Raw genomic sequence first — 14,775 nt, 5'->3', positions numbered from 1 at the left:
TTCACAGGGTCACAAAGTACCTCTTGTGTATGAAAATTCAGTTAACAATCAACCTAAGAAGAAAAAAAGGGAATTTTGTTTGAACCAAACTGAAGATTATAACCCAGGAAACAGATTCTCAGAAAGCTCTGAGAGCTATTCTTTCTGTTAGAAGTCATTCTTAAGACAAAGGACAGTAAATACATCAAAATGACATACTAATGTTTTACATAAAGTTCACCAAGGTTATGTAGTCCAGTAAACGTGTGCAAAGTGGGCTTAAAGTCAGCACGACCCACTATAGAATTGGGAAAAAGTGCTAATCTTCAAGGAATTTACGTGACTAGTGTTGGAAACAAGGGTAAAAGTGAACTTTACAGTTAAGAGGCACTCCTATCACTGAGAAGTTCTGGTATATGTGTATTGCAGATACTCACTGCACATTAAGGAGAGGGAGGAGTTGCAACTGGATGCAGAGAGAGGATTTTATGTTTAAGTTTTGTTGTCCTGCTTTTCCGGTTATCGCGGCATAGGGAACTATGAGCAGCAAAGTCTCCCGCGACACCCTCTAGGAGGCGGTGCGGGAAGTCCTGCACGGGAACCAGCGCAAGCGCAGAAAGTTTTTGGAGACGGTGGAGCTTCAAATCAGCCTGAAGAACAATGACCCTCAGAAGGACAAACGTTTCTCGGGCACCGTCAGGCTTAAGTCCACTCCCCGCCCCAAGTTCTCCGTGTGTGTCTTGGGGGACCAGCAGCACTGTGATGAGGCCAAGGCGGTGCATATCCCCCACGTGGACGTCGAGGCGCTGAAGAAACTCAACAAGAATAAGAAACTGGTCAAGAAGCTGGCCAAGAAATAGGATGCCTTTCTGGCTTCAGAGTCTCTGATCAAGCAGACCCCCCGAATCCTGGGCCCAGGCCTGGACAAGGCTGGCAAGTTCCCTTCCTTGCTGACCCACAATGAGAACATGGTGGCCAAAGCTGATGAAGTCCACGATCAAGTTCCAGATGAAGAAGGTGCTGTGTCTGGCAGTGGCTGTTGGCCACGTGAAGATGACAGATGATGAGCTTGTGTACAACTTAGCTGTCAACTTCCTGATATCATTGCTCAAGAAAAGTTGGCAGAACGTCAGGGCCATGTTCATTAAGACCACCATGGGCAAGCCCCAGCGTCTGTACTAAGGCACAGCTTAATAAACCATACTAAACCATCAAAAATATATATATATAAGTTTTGTTGTCCTGTCTTAAAAGATAGATTTTATTTCATTACACCCTGCTAATTACTTTATTAATTACAAATGGAAATAGATTCCTGTACAATGATGAAATCTGCATATTACTGTGGGGGTGATGTGAGGATATCACCTTAACGAGGATATGAAGTTCACATTGCCAAGATCGAGGACATTGGAACGTGTGCTGCATATTAGCTAACATTATTATTTCATTTTCGTGGGAGTGATAATAGTATTATGGTTGTGTAGGAGAACCCCCTGTTCTTCACATAGACATGCCAGCTATTTAGGAGAGAAGCATCATAATTTGGCCACTTTGAAATAGTCAGACAAGAAAAAGTATGTATTGTTCAGCTATATATGAAAGCTAAAACAAACGTGATGAAATGGGGTCAACTGATGAATCCAGGTGAATAGTATAAGCATGTGCATCATATCATTCTTGCAACTTTTCTGTAGGTTGGAAGTTTTTCAGAGTAAAATTTGAGGGCGGAAGTACAGGAGTGAAGACTCTCACAGTCAACTTCACCAAGAGGTGGCTCTCCATCACCCTTGCCTGTAGAGGACCCTGAAATTCTAGGGCTTTGTGAAGGAAACTGCTGGATTACTAGGGACTGCTGTTCAAGCAGCTTCCCTGTGCAGCTGGCTTCTGAGCTAGCTGATTGTGGGATGATATCAGGCCATAAAGGGGGAACAGATTCCAATTTATCTGGTACTGAGAGAAAAATAGGCCCTGTATCTTAGACAGCCCTGATAAGGCACCTCCATGGATATGAGTAATTGTCAGACCCAGGGGATGAACCAGGGCTGAGAAAGCTGAACAATGGAAAGCCGGGAGCATGGTGACAAGGAAATTCTTCCCCTGAATTGCCTTTTCCTATTGAGATAAGATAGTATGCAATAAAGCACCAGACTCAGAAGTGCTGCCACCAGTCCCAGTGGGAGTGGCTGGCACTGAGCCTGAGCGGCAGCACGTGTGAGCCTGGTGCTTTCAGCACCTAGGTGGTCCCTCAAGGGCTTGCTCTGGCCTGTTGCAAGAGGGGCGAAGTCAGTGACCTCAGACCCAGAAGGCCTGGGGGCCAGTCCTGATTCCACCACTCGTCAGCTCAGGGACCGATTCTCTTATTCTTGTTTGCACACACAGACGCAGAAATATTTCCTTTTCTCCCGTCTGCCTTACTGATAGGTTGCAAAACCCAAGAACAAACCATGAAAGGGTTTTTCAACTCCCAAAGGCCATCAAACTGTCAGTCATTATCATGACTCCCTAAGCATGAAGCAGTTTGTTTTGTAGCTTTCCCTCCTCTTCAGGCCAGACTCACCTGGATGTCTTGTTGTGCTGGTTTCCACTGTACAACAATGTGAATCAGCCATATTCATAAATTCCCCTCCCTCCTGAGCCTCCCTCCCACCCTTGAGTACATTTTTATTATGAGATTGTATGAGTAAAACCTTTCAAACTTCTGAGGAGGCAGGATGGAGATGCTTTGAGATGCTCTAACTTCTCCTGAACAGGCAGAGTGGCTGAGGATGTTGCCCCTTTGATATACCGTAACTGGGAAATAGATCCCCATGGGCAAGCCGTGATTCATCCACACTGTTCCGGCTGAGTCGCTGTCCCAGCTGAGCGAGCATGAATGGCCCTCTGTCAGAGTGCCACACAGGAGGGCCTCCACTCAGTCCTGGATGTCAGTCTTGGCATCTCAGGGGCAGCAGAGCAGAGTGGACAGAGTGGAAAGGGAGCCATGCCTTTGGCTGATCTTCAGGAGGAGAGGATTGAGCTGGTGCAAGGAAGAACTTGCCTTTGGTTCTGTCCCAGCTGCAGTGGAGGCCAGGAGTTCCCTGGTACTAAAGTTATCCCGCACAGCTCTATCACCCCTTCTCTGAAGTGTTTTGGGAAAGGGGCATTACTGACTAGAGATTGATCAGATGATATTCCAGGGCTCTTCAAACTTTAAGAATCTAAGCTACTTTTGACTAGCAAGGAATTTGGATTATCCCATCCTCTGCTTATTGGTCATGTGACCTTGAACATATTAATTAACTTTCTTTTCCTTTTTTTGTTGTTGCGCCATGTGGCATGCAGGATCCCAGTTCCCCAACCAGGGATTGAACTCTGGTCCCCTGCATTGAAAGTGCAAAATCCTAACCAGTGGACCTTCAGGGAAATCCCTGTCTTTTAGTTTCCTGATCCTTCATTTCCTCAGATGTAAAATTAGGTTATTAAGATCTACCCTAGTTATCTCCTTGGGTTAGTAGAAGCATCCACACAAGTAAGTCATGCTTCTTGGTGCAATCATAAAATTTTTCCCAGCTCTCTCGGCTCTCTGCCCACAGTTCCTGGGTGGCCAGGAGACAGCCTGGACTGGCATATTCCATGGGTCCAAACAGAGGTCACAAATGCTCAAGGGGTCAGCACTAAATACAGTTTCACTGGCCAGCCTCTATCCTTGCTCAGCACCTGGTCCTTTCTGGCTTCCGCATCCCTCTGTCGTCACCCTTCCCTTCCTCCTTTCTCTTCTGCTCAGTCAGCTAGCACTTCTGAGAGAGGACTATGTCTCAGGCAACCTGCTGGGCCAGGGAGCATGTGAAAATTACCCAGTCCTGCCAGCATGTCTTGCCTGGTGTGGGGGGAACTCAGAAGGAGGGTTGTGCTGGGGCTCCCAGGGTGCAAGCCTTTGTGGGAGCAAGGCCGGGAGGGCCAGCTGGACAGGAGAAGTGTTCACCAAGAATAAGACTTTTGAGACTGTCTTTCAACAGACTGGTTTCCAAGTACAGAAGGACAGCAGAGGGCATGAGCGCAGAGCACATGGTTGTGAGCGCTGGGCCTCCTTGGCTTGGCTTCTCTGCCCCCAGTCTTTAGCCAGCTCCTTCCCTCTAGTCAGCTCCCACCCGCAGCTTCCTTCTAAGCAGGAGGATTTGGAAACTAGAAACAGTTCCTGGAAACACTGCTGCTGGGTCATTGAGGGTGTGAAATACTGCTGTGAAATAAAGGCAGTAATTCTCAGCCCTGACTGCATGCCAGCATCACCTGTGGTTTGTTTTCAGTTCACATTTCCTGGCCCCACTCTTTATCTACTCTCATTCAGTAAATCTGGGGCAGGACTCCTGAAATACCTCCTCCTGCTTGAAGGTAGAAATATTGTCTCACTTTTGTTTTTCCAGTTCCCCTCTAAAGACTCCATTTGTTTTATTGCAGGAGGCCTAGGATCCCCTAATGAAGAATCTCACTTAACTACAGTTTTCTAAGAATCCTAAAGGCTCAGAAGTTCCAAAAAACAGAGGAACCATGGTGAGATTAGGTGGGATTAGTCTGGCCTTCATTTACAGAATGGGAGAGAATAATGATGAGCAGTCCACTAATAAATCTTCTGTGAAAGGGGAATAAAACCAGCTCCTACCTCATAAGATAGTGGTGAACACAGAGAACATAATAGCATGTAGTAGGCACTCGGGAAACAGTGGCTGCTGTTACGGAGGCAGCGAGGCCTGTCTGGCAGTTAAGGATGTGGGCTCTGGAGCCAGACTGCCTGGTTCACAGCCTGCTGGCTACTCTCATATAACCTCCGTGCCTCAATTTCCTTTTCTTTACAAAAGGGTGATAATAACTCCCTCACAGAGCTGTTATTAAAGGAATGAATAAGGGCTTGGCACTTAGATCAGTGCTGGTCTAACCAACCAAAGGAATATTAGCATATATCACGACTTGTGCTGTGACTGCTAGCGGCCTCATGGTGTCACTATTGGACACTGGTCCTGCCGCCTCTTCAGCTGGTGCCTGCGATGCTCCCGGCAGCTTTTCAGGCCCAGCCCTAGCCCTTGGAGAAGGAACCACTGCCCACCACCCACCCCATCCCCCCGCCCCCCGCTAACTGTGTTCTCCTAATACAGCAGTTCACCTCCACAGCCTCCTCGCAGGACACCAGCTGGCTCCACAATGCTGAGTCAGACCTGGTTCCAAATTGCCCTATCTCCTTCCCTGCAACGATCTATCTGAGGGTTCGAGGCTTCTTTGACCGTCTTGGAACCTAAAGCATCCTGAGCACATCCCTTTCCCTAAGAAGGCTACTCTTAAAAGAAGTCATTTGGGCAAGTCATGGGGTTCCCATGCCCCTCTTTGCTCAGAAGGCTGTCTGTCCTCTATGGCTCCAAATGACTGGTCCTCATTAGGGAGATTCCCAAAGAGATTAGCAGGTGCTAACACACAACCTTCTGATGAAACCACTGCCGGGGTTTCTAAAGCCCTTTTTTTGCTTTTTAGAGAAGAGAGGAGAATCTCCCCCCGACACACACACATCTACCCTCTGCTTAGAAATCATATGTAATTGTTTTAAAACTCTACACATGATTCTGATATGCCGTCAGGGTTAAGAATCACTAAAGTAAGAAGACAGAGACCTAATGATCGTTAGAACTCACCTGTGCCAGTGGGCGGCTGGGGGCTTACTCCCTGGAGCCTGCCATCCCACAGAACATTTCAGTCCGAGAATGCCAGAGCTAAATCTGTCCCCGAGATCAGCTGGCTGAATGATTCCCAAACTCAGCGCAGCAGAATCACCAGGCTGTGCCCATCACCCAGATCCTCAAGTTTTAAAATTCAGGAGATCTGGGGGTGGGAGGGGGGAAGGAGTTTCAAATCCTCGTGAGATGCCCAGGAAGGGATCTATGGGGAGGGTGTGAGCAAAGAGGGTAGAAGGCTGCCCACACAGTGGTGCCTAGGCAGGGGCTTATATGAGGCAAGGGGGCTTCTCAGGAAGGCTGAGACAGGGAGGAATTGTCATCTGTGCACTTGTCCGCGTTCAAACTCAAATCTCTTGCCAAATAGTATAGCCCCGATCTGGCTATCAGGGCAAATTTTTCAGATGAAAGAAAATATATGTCCAAAGCAGGAACACCAGTATCAGAACCCTCCGTGGGAGCGGAGGTGAACCCCTGGGAATGCAAGCTGGGAAGACAATTGCTGCCACTGGTCAGTGAGGAAAGCCTCGAACTCCGATGACCTCATGGCTCTTTTCTGTCGCCGGTGACTGGACACACCCTTCCCCTCTGCCCACCTCCACCCACAAGCATATCAGACAGATGACCGCATGAGCCCAGGGGAAAAGTGTTCCCGTCGATAACACAACATTCTCATGTGCTGCTGCCGCCACTGGCCTCATCTCCCAAATGTCCCATGATGTCAAGCTGAGCAAGCCTGGCTGAGGTCAACGGGAGCTCTCTCTCTCCCCGGAGACGCAGGAATTTTTGAAAAGTTGTCTAAGGGCAAATGCCTGGTTGTGCCCTGATTTTTTCCTGCGAAAACTTTAGCTCTGAAAATTCGAGTCACTTTTGCCCCCTGGCTCACTGTGCCTGGTTTTGTTTTTCTGAGCAGTGCTCATTGTGAGAAGTAAAATTGCTCCAGAGGCATCAATGAGGCAGCCTGTCCAGCCGTGAGGTAAGTGATTGCCCAATCAAATGAGGCTCACATGCTCATGGCCTCTGGATTCCACCCCTCCCAAGGAATCTTTCCCTCTCTCTCCAAATTCTGTAAGTGATCCCAAGGTGTCACCTTAACCCCAAATAACTCAGTTAGTGATAAAGAAGTCAGGGGGCCAGAGCCTCCTGGGTATCACTATTTCCATCAAAATACCAGAGGATCTCCCCCCAAAAGTCCTTTCCCCACATTATCAAGGTCTCAAACCTCTCTGATGGCTCCCCAGCCCTCCCCAGCCTCCTACTTGGCTAAATATTTGGGAGCTGAAACAATAGCCTCACTGAAGCAGTGGTGGGCAATTCCTGGAAAGTCATGTGATTGCCCGAATTCAACCAATTTGTCAAAGACCATTTTCCTTTCACTCATCACCTCCCCCACGATAAGATAGGGTCCCCAGAGCACAATAATCCTTTCCTGAGATACAATGTAGAGGCTCCTGAGAAAAGAAACAAAAGTGAGACTAATTTTGGCTTTTCTGGGACTAAAGAAAAGCAGGCAGACAGGCAAGCAGGCCTGGTTCAGCTCAAGGAAGCTGCTCCTTGTTGCCTGCTCCAGGGTGTCTGCTTAGGTCACCAGGGAATTTGGAGAACAATGCAGGGGCGGGGGTGGGATGGAAACTGAGGCCTGGCCCTGGCCACCGGGACCGAAGCCTCGTCCCGGCTCTGAAGAGGTCTCTAGAATGGCAGCCCATGGCTGCAGACTTGGATATTTTGTTAAATTATAAACTCCTTGCTACTCTTCCTTTACTAAATTATTCATGAATTAAGACTTGGGGATTCCTTACAGACCCAGCCAGTGGTCTTTAGGCTCTTCAGGGCTGTGTGAAAGCCCTAAAGTTGCAAGTGAATGTTGGTCATCATGGGCCCTTTTTTCTGGGACAAGGACCCTTGGCTTTCCTCTGATTCTCAGAGGGATCTGCTGTCCCCAAATGGCATATCTTTCTTGGCAGAGTGTTCCCCTTTCTCCCACTCCACCCGCAGGCAGAACTCCAGTTCTTTGTGGCAGGGGTGGTCAAATTTCCATGGGCATTAGAATGACCTGGGTATCAAGTTAACATGTAAATTCAAATTCCTTAGGTCTGGGTGGGACTCAAGAGTCTGCATTGTTGACAAGCTCTAGGTGATACGGAGGCTACTGGTCCTGGAGCCACACTTTCTAGTCAGCAGAGCTTAGGGGCAAGCCGTCATTCTTCTTCCAAGACTGGGTCATGGTTGCAGCCTCCTAACTGATCTCCTGTCTACCTTCCCGCTGGCCACAGGAGTGACCTTGATGCACATTTCTTTTTTTTTTTTTTAACATTGATTGAAGTGTAGTTGCTTAACAATGTTGTGTGTGTTTCAGGTGTACAGCAAAGTGATTCAGTTCTACAAATACATATGTCCTCTCTTTCAAAGCACTTTTCTAGTCGTGTTCCTCCCCTTCCTGAAAGCCTCTGTGCCCTCCATCTCTGTTAAATAAAATGCCTCAGAATCCATAAACAAGATGTTGAAGATTTATCTTCATTCTATCCTTTCTCCCACTGTATCATCCTCAGTTCAGTTCAGTTCAGTTGCTCAGTCGTGTCCAACTCTTTGTAACCCCATGAATCGCAGCACGCCAGCTAATTCCATCCATGCTGGAATCCCTAAGAACAAAGACTTGGGAGGTGGGGGTGTCATTATTCCTGCCATTTTGTGACCATCTGGTCTCCAGTTTCTTCATATGTAGAATGGGAATAAAAATACCTACCTCAGGAACTTGCTGGTGGCCCAGTGTCTAAGACCCCATGCTCCCGATGTAGGGAGCCTGGGTTTGATCCCTGCTCAGGAAACTAGACTCCACATTCCGAAACTAATAGTTCACATGCTAAGATTCCACATGCTGCAACAAAAATCAAAGATCTAGAGTGCCGCAACTAACACCCGGTGAGTGTGTGTGTGTGTGTGTGCTTAGTCACTTCAGTAGTGTCTGACTCTTTGCAACCCCATGGACTAGTCCTCCAGGCTCCTCTGTCTGTGGGGTTTTCCAGGTAAGCAAAGTGGCGTGGGTTGCCATGTCCTCTTCCAGGGGTCTTTCCCATGCAGTAATCAAACCCATGTCTCTTGCATCTCCTGCACTGGCAGGCAAATTCTTTACCACTGAGCCACTTGGGAAGTCCCCTGAAGCCAAATAAATACATATTTTTAAAATACCCACGTCATAGAGTTACTGTGAGGAAATAGTGTATATAAAACACTTCGCACAGTGCCTACATAGCAAACGCAGTGACTGTTGTGACTTAATCATAATGTGTCCAGAGTTTCATTCATCACGTGATTCCCTGCTTGGATTATCCCCCCAGTTCCCCTTTTTTGCCCCCATCAAATGCCACCTCTTCCTTAAATCCTTCCTGACACTTTCCCCTCATCACCATTCAATCCTTCACCCAGTTATAACTCTATGAGTGATTTCTTTCTGCCTACTGCAATGCCCAGCCTGGTTTGGGGCCCATATTAATAACAGTCATTTTTAAAAACAGTGAAGTTTTATGACATTGAATTGTGCTCTTATTTCTTTTTGTTGTCTATGTGTAATACATACCTGTAATACTTATTCCTTAGCTACAATAGATAGTCTGTATTATCTTATAACTGGAGAGATTTATTTGGTTATTTCTTCCCCACCTCCGCAATTAACTTGATCTTCAGTAGTATCCATCACTTCTGTCCTGAAAAGTTGCAGATCTTAAAAGAGTATAGGATTAAGCATGGGTCATTACCTTCTGTTGGAATCAATTCACTTAACCAACATTTACTGGCATCTGCCAGTAAATAAATTCTTGTCATGAAGCTGATTGCAACAACAGAAGTGCCTGTAGCCTTCCTTACAGAGGTGTTGGCTCTGGGACAACTTCTGCCACTCAGGAGTGGACAGGGTCTATGCTGAGACCTCCCTCTGTAAGGGGGAGGACACCCACTGTATGCTTTCAGGGGGCCCATAAATGGAGACATGCTCCGCAATAGACCCCTTAGGTAAGGACCCCTTGAAGCTCTTTCCCAACCCCAAAATGATTTGGGCTAATTCACTGAAAAATCAATCCTTTTGAGTCTTTCTATGCCCATCCAAGTCTCAATTCCCTGATTATAAAGGTCCTCATTCAAACAGTCTTTACAGTTTACAAAGGTCTTTCTTTCACTTAACACTAATGAGATTGATCTCTGTCACAACTCTGAGAGGTAAGCAAGGTTTGTTTCTAGATTCCCGTTCTGAAGTTGAGGGACCAGAAAGCTCAGAGGAATCAAAGGATCAACCCAAGGTCTTGTGGCAAGTACTTGAAACTCTCAATACCCATACCCAGACTGATGACTAGAGGCCCAGAAATTCCTTTTATTGTGACAGGATCCCAGGTCTCATGGCTAGGGAAAGATGGAGCAGGAGAGCAATGCTTACTCAGTACATTTCTTGAAAGAGAGGAGGGGGCCAGGTGAAGTCTCAAGGCCATGGGAGTGTGGGAGACTTCGGGCTAGAGGGAGGGTAGCCCTTCCAGGTGTCAATTACCAGGAGAGAAGACAGCCCTTCGACTGCCCCCCAGACTTTCTCCCTTGCTCTGAACTTTACAGACCACTATTGGACCTGATGGAAACTTCTGGTCTGCTGGGAAAGAGAACGGCCTCAGCCACATGGGCCCAGGCAGGGAGACAACCAACAGGCATCCCTCTTGAAACCAAGCAGAACCCTTCAGGGACCCTCTAGGTACAAAAGCCCCTCCACTTCCCTTGTTTCTTGTCTGTGGCAAAAGGCTTCAGTCTCCTAGGCTTTTCCTGAATTCAGAAGAGCAGACACAAGCAGTTAGTAATTAGGATAGCGGAATGCAGAAACAAAGGAAAAGGAGTCAAATGAGAAAAGTAAAGACAATCGTTGCTCCATAAAACAGAGTCTGAGCTCTTCCTCAAGGGGTATACAGAACACTCTGACGTGCATCTTTGAGCTGTTCTACAGGGGCTAACAGCCCCCACCCTGTCAAACAAAGGATGGTGGACTACAAGCTGAGCATATAGAACCCAGACTGGTTGGAACCAGAAGATTGATGAGTAAGATTCCCCAAGCCACACTGTCACCACCAACCAATCAGAACAAGTCATGGCCCCTATATCCCTCAGCCCAAATGCTGTCTTTAAAAACCCTCCCCAGACTTCCCTGCTGGTCCAGTGGATAAGACCCCTTACTTCCTCTGCAGGGAGCATGGGTTCAATCCCTGGTTGGGATATTCTAGATGCTGCATGGTGTGGCAAAAAAAAAAAAAAAAAAAGCAAGGAGTAAAAAACAGTTCCATAAAATAAAGATTTTGGGTCTTTTGAACCTGAGCCACCCATGCTGCTTGCTTGGGGCCCTGTAAATAAATGCTGTATGTTCCTTCACCACAACCCCATGTCAATAAATTGGCTTTGCTGCGTGGTGGGCAAGTGAACCCAAGTTTGGTTTGGTAAAACTTTCAGAAGATGCGTGAGTGAAAGTGGGAACAGAGTTTCTTGGTACATGTGACTTTCTATGGCTACTTCCCATCAGTTGTCCCTCAGCATTTTAGCAAAGCTGTCTCTAGCTGGGGGTGAGGGGTCCTCTGTCCAGTTTGGTAGCAGCACCTGTGGTCAGTGAGTCCATCCAGGGGAAGGTAACTGTTGGTCACTCTCAGTGCAGGGCCCAACTGCCCTCCCACGTGGATAGGGATGCACCTCCATGGATATTTTTAGAATTGGGGATGATTTTTATTGGGGGAACCTAAGATTTTCTATACATGGGGAAGGTAGCAATTTTTGTAAATCACTTCTAGGTACTTTTCAAGGATTAGGGGTTCCAAGTTTTGGGTCCAGTCCTGACTCTGCTGCCAACTAACAGGGTGTCTGGGTCAGCACTGGACCTGAGTTTCTCTCCTCTAAGAGCTCTAAATCATGAAAGGTTAAATGCTTCAGCCTTCAAAATACATTGGAATCACCTGTGGAGTTTTTAAAAAAAAAAAAAAGCTAAACAGGGCCTCATCCTCAGATTCTTATTCAATTGCCTTGGTGACACAGGGAAGTGGTATTTTTTTTTTTTTTTACAAGTTCCCTCAGGTAACCTACTGCATAGTGACAGTAAAGAAATAGAATGTGTTAATATCTGAGCTGCTGGGAAGAGCTGGCCAAGAACCTGAGTTCTTGTATCCATCTGGTCGACTTTCCACAGTGCATTGCACCAGGTGGCGTTCTAACTTTAGACTCAAGGCTATGAAAGACCAGAGCAGGCAGTACTATACAGAGACCCCCTGGGGAGCATGTGTTCCAGGTATACAGCAAGGCAGAGTGCACAGGTGTGTGAACACACAGGTGTTCAAGCATCCAGCCTCCAAGTCAGTGGCCCTGTATTACTGCCACACACCGCTGGTAGAAGCCAGGGGGATTATTGGAGAGAAAGCAAAGTTCTCCCTGCCCCCGTAAGGCTTTCACCTAAGGGTGTTTTGGAGTTCAGTGAGTATTTCCTCATTCCTCCTGCACTTGCTAAACAAAGTGGTTCAAGCCCCAGAGAAGCAGTTTGTTACTACCCACAGATGACAAAACTACAGGTAGAAAAGTCGAGACTTGCCCTGGTCACCCGGCACAGTAACAGCAGGGGCTGCGTCCTGGAAACAGAAGCTCTTGTTGTCCTGGAAGAAAATCTCTTCCTTTTCATCATCACCTGGCTGTTGAGAAGCAGCAGGTCTTAGCTGGGCAGCTCCATGGAGAACAGAAGCACTCCTGCCTGAGGGGCTCCCACCCTCTCAAGTCCCAGCAAGAAGAGAAAGCACGCCCCGGTCTCCGTTGGGGCTTCAGCCTCAGCGAAGCTGGCAGCTCAGCTCTGCGGCTGTGTTTTGGCACCTTGATATCTCTCACATGTTTATCAAGCCCTTTAACATCTTGTCCACTGGTTTTCCCCACCCTTGTGTTCAGGCACAAGCTCCCTCAGCTGTCCCCAGAGGTCCCCTCTGCATCATTCCGTCCGGAAAGACAAGATGACAGGAAAGCACCCATCAGGGGGTGGCGAGGTGATGAGAAGGAAAAACATTCAACTTTCCATTTTCCTGTGGTCAGCAGAACAGCTGCTCAGGTGCTCCGGTGTGAAACCGCGCTGCACTGAAGTGGGAGCTCTGCTGGCCTCTGCAGTACTGCCCGCCCGTCACCACACATACAGATACGGCGCTCTGTTGGCCAAGAGTGAGAAGAGCGCTGTAAGCCACATCCAGTAGGCCACGAGATTCCTTTTTAGCTTTGCTCAGTGGAGAATCGTTTTCGAAGCCCTGCTGTTGTTTCCCTACCCCTTCCCATTTGGCTCTAAATCCATTAGCCGCCGAAGACAATGTGCACCAGGAAACTGGGCAACACAGACATGTAGCCAACAAACAGTCTGCAGCAAAGCGGCTTTGTGTGCCTTGGCTTTGATGTTCCCAGCTGATGCTTCCCTTTTGGGAAACTTTCTACCTTTGGAAGGTTATTTGGGCTGGTGGGAAATCGGATAGACCAAGAACACCGTCCACAAAGCCCTGGGCTACAGTAGCCAACACAGTGACACACATCTCTCAGTTACCTGCCCTTTAGCTTTCTGTCAGCACTGTTCCTATCTGGCTTTACCTGACCTTGGCTACCAGGTGTGGTAGCCACCCTCCCAGATGACCCCTAATACCTTCATCTCTTAGTATTCACAACTGTGTAGTCCCCTCACATAATGAAGAGGGCTGACCTATGAGACCAATGAGATATTGCAGACCTGATGGTGTGGGGCTTCCTAAAGTGAAGTGTTAGTCGTTCAGTTGTATCCAATTCTTTGTGATACCATGGACTGTAGCCCACCTGGATCCTCTGTCCATGGGATTCTCCAGGCAAGAGTACTGGAGTGGGTAGCCATGCCCTTCTCCAGGGGATCTTCCTGACCCAGGGATCGAATCTGGGTCTCCGGCATTGCAGGTGGATTCTTTACTGTCTGAGCCCTGGGGCTTCCCAAACAACACTATTAATTAACATTTCAGCTTCCAATTTGGGCCCTTGACTTGCTCACTTGGAGAAGCCAATTGCCACATCATTAAGGACCTTCAAGCAACACCATGGAAAGACCAAGTTGGGATGAACAAACCTCCAGCAAGAACTTGCCAGGCACTTGAATGAACAATGCCTGGAAGCAGATTCTTTAGTTCCCTTAAGCCTTCAGATGATTCCAGCTTCTCAGCATTTGAGTCTTCAGCAAAGACCCCAGGCAACAGAGATAAGTTGTCTCTGCTGTGTCCTGTCTGAATTCCGGGCCCACAAAAATAATGGAATAATAAGTCATCACTGTTGTTTTCTGACAGGAAGGTATGGGGGTGATTTGTAAAATCCCTCTCAGCAAAGATTCTGAACTCCGTGTTTTAGGTTGAGGGGAGCCTCAGATCCTTGAAGAGCTCTGTGGGCACTTTTCTCTGTAGGTCAAACACTGCAGTAGGAGCTACAGCCACCACACTGGTGTCCCTAACGCAATGGGGATGATAGGATGCCCAGAGTGGCAGATACCAAGTGATAGTTTCATCACAGAAGATGGGTGTGCTTACCATAATGGACAACTGAGCCAAGGCAGTCCTCGCAGCAGTCTGAGTCACAGAAAACTACGACATTTGGCTAGCAAATCATGGTCTCTTTTGGAGAAGAATGAGAGAAAGATTAGCCGTGTAAAACTTTGGCAGTGCACCAGAGCCCTTCTCAAAGGACCTGGCCTCCACTTCATTCAAGAGTTCCTTGGCCTGTAAACTGGCTCAAGTCTGGGAATTGAGTGAAGGTTCACCAGGACTCTGTTTTGGTGGTCTAAGATAAACTACTATTCACTCAATGTAGAATTCCTGTGCTTATCCATAGGCAAGGGTCTATGCAAATCCACAGGCTGTGCGCAGTGGTTGGGCTGAATGGGTAAGAACCTGAGAGGTAGGGACAAGGAGGTCCCAGCAAGAAGTCAGTGTATAGCCATCTCTGAATGGGCAAAAGCTGTGAAGATATTTGTAATCCATGTGAATGTTCACCAAAGGTAACCTCCGCAGAGGTGAGAGTTGGGTGGAAGCCCCAGGGCTCAGACAGTAAAGAATCCAGTGGCTGGGGT

General features: G+C 47.6%; 1 pseudogene; it reads left to right on the top strand.

Annotated features, from left to right (window-relative positions):
- The first annotated feature begins 518 nt into the window (after positions 1-518).
- LOC120883606 lies at positions 519-1,197 on the top strand (annotated as a pseudogene).
- Positions 1,198-14,775: the final 13,578 nt, after the last annotated feature.

The sequence above is a fragment of the Oryx dammah genome, unplaced genomic scaffold (assembly GCF_014754425.2).
Source record: "Oryx dammah isolate SB20612 unplaced genomic scaffold, SCBI_Odam_1.1 HiC_scaffold_2, whole genome shotgun sequence".
In the NCBI taxonomy this organism is placed as follows: Eukaryota; Metazoa; Chordata; class Mammalia; order Artiodactyla; family Bovidae; genus Oryx; species Oryx dammah.
This window is presented reverse-complemented; position numbering and strand designations above follow the sequence as displayed.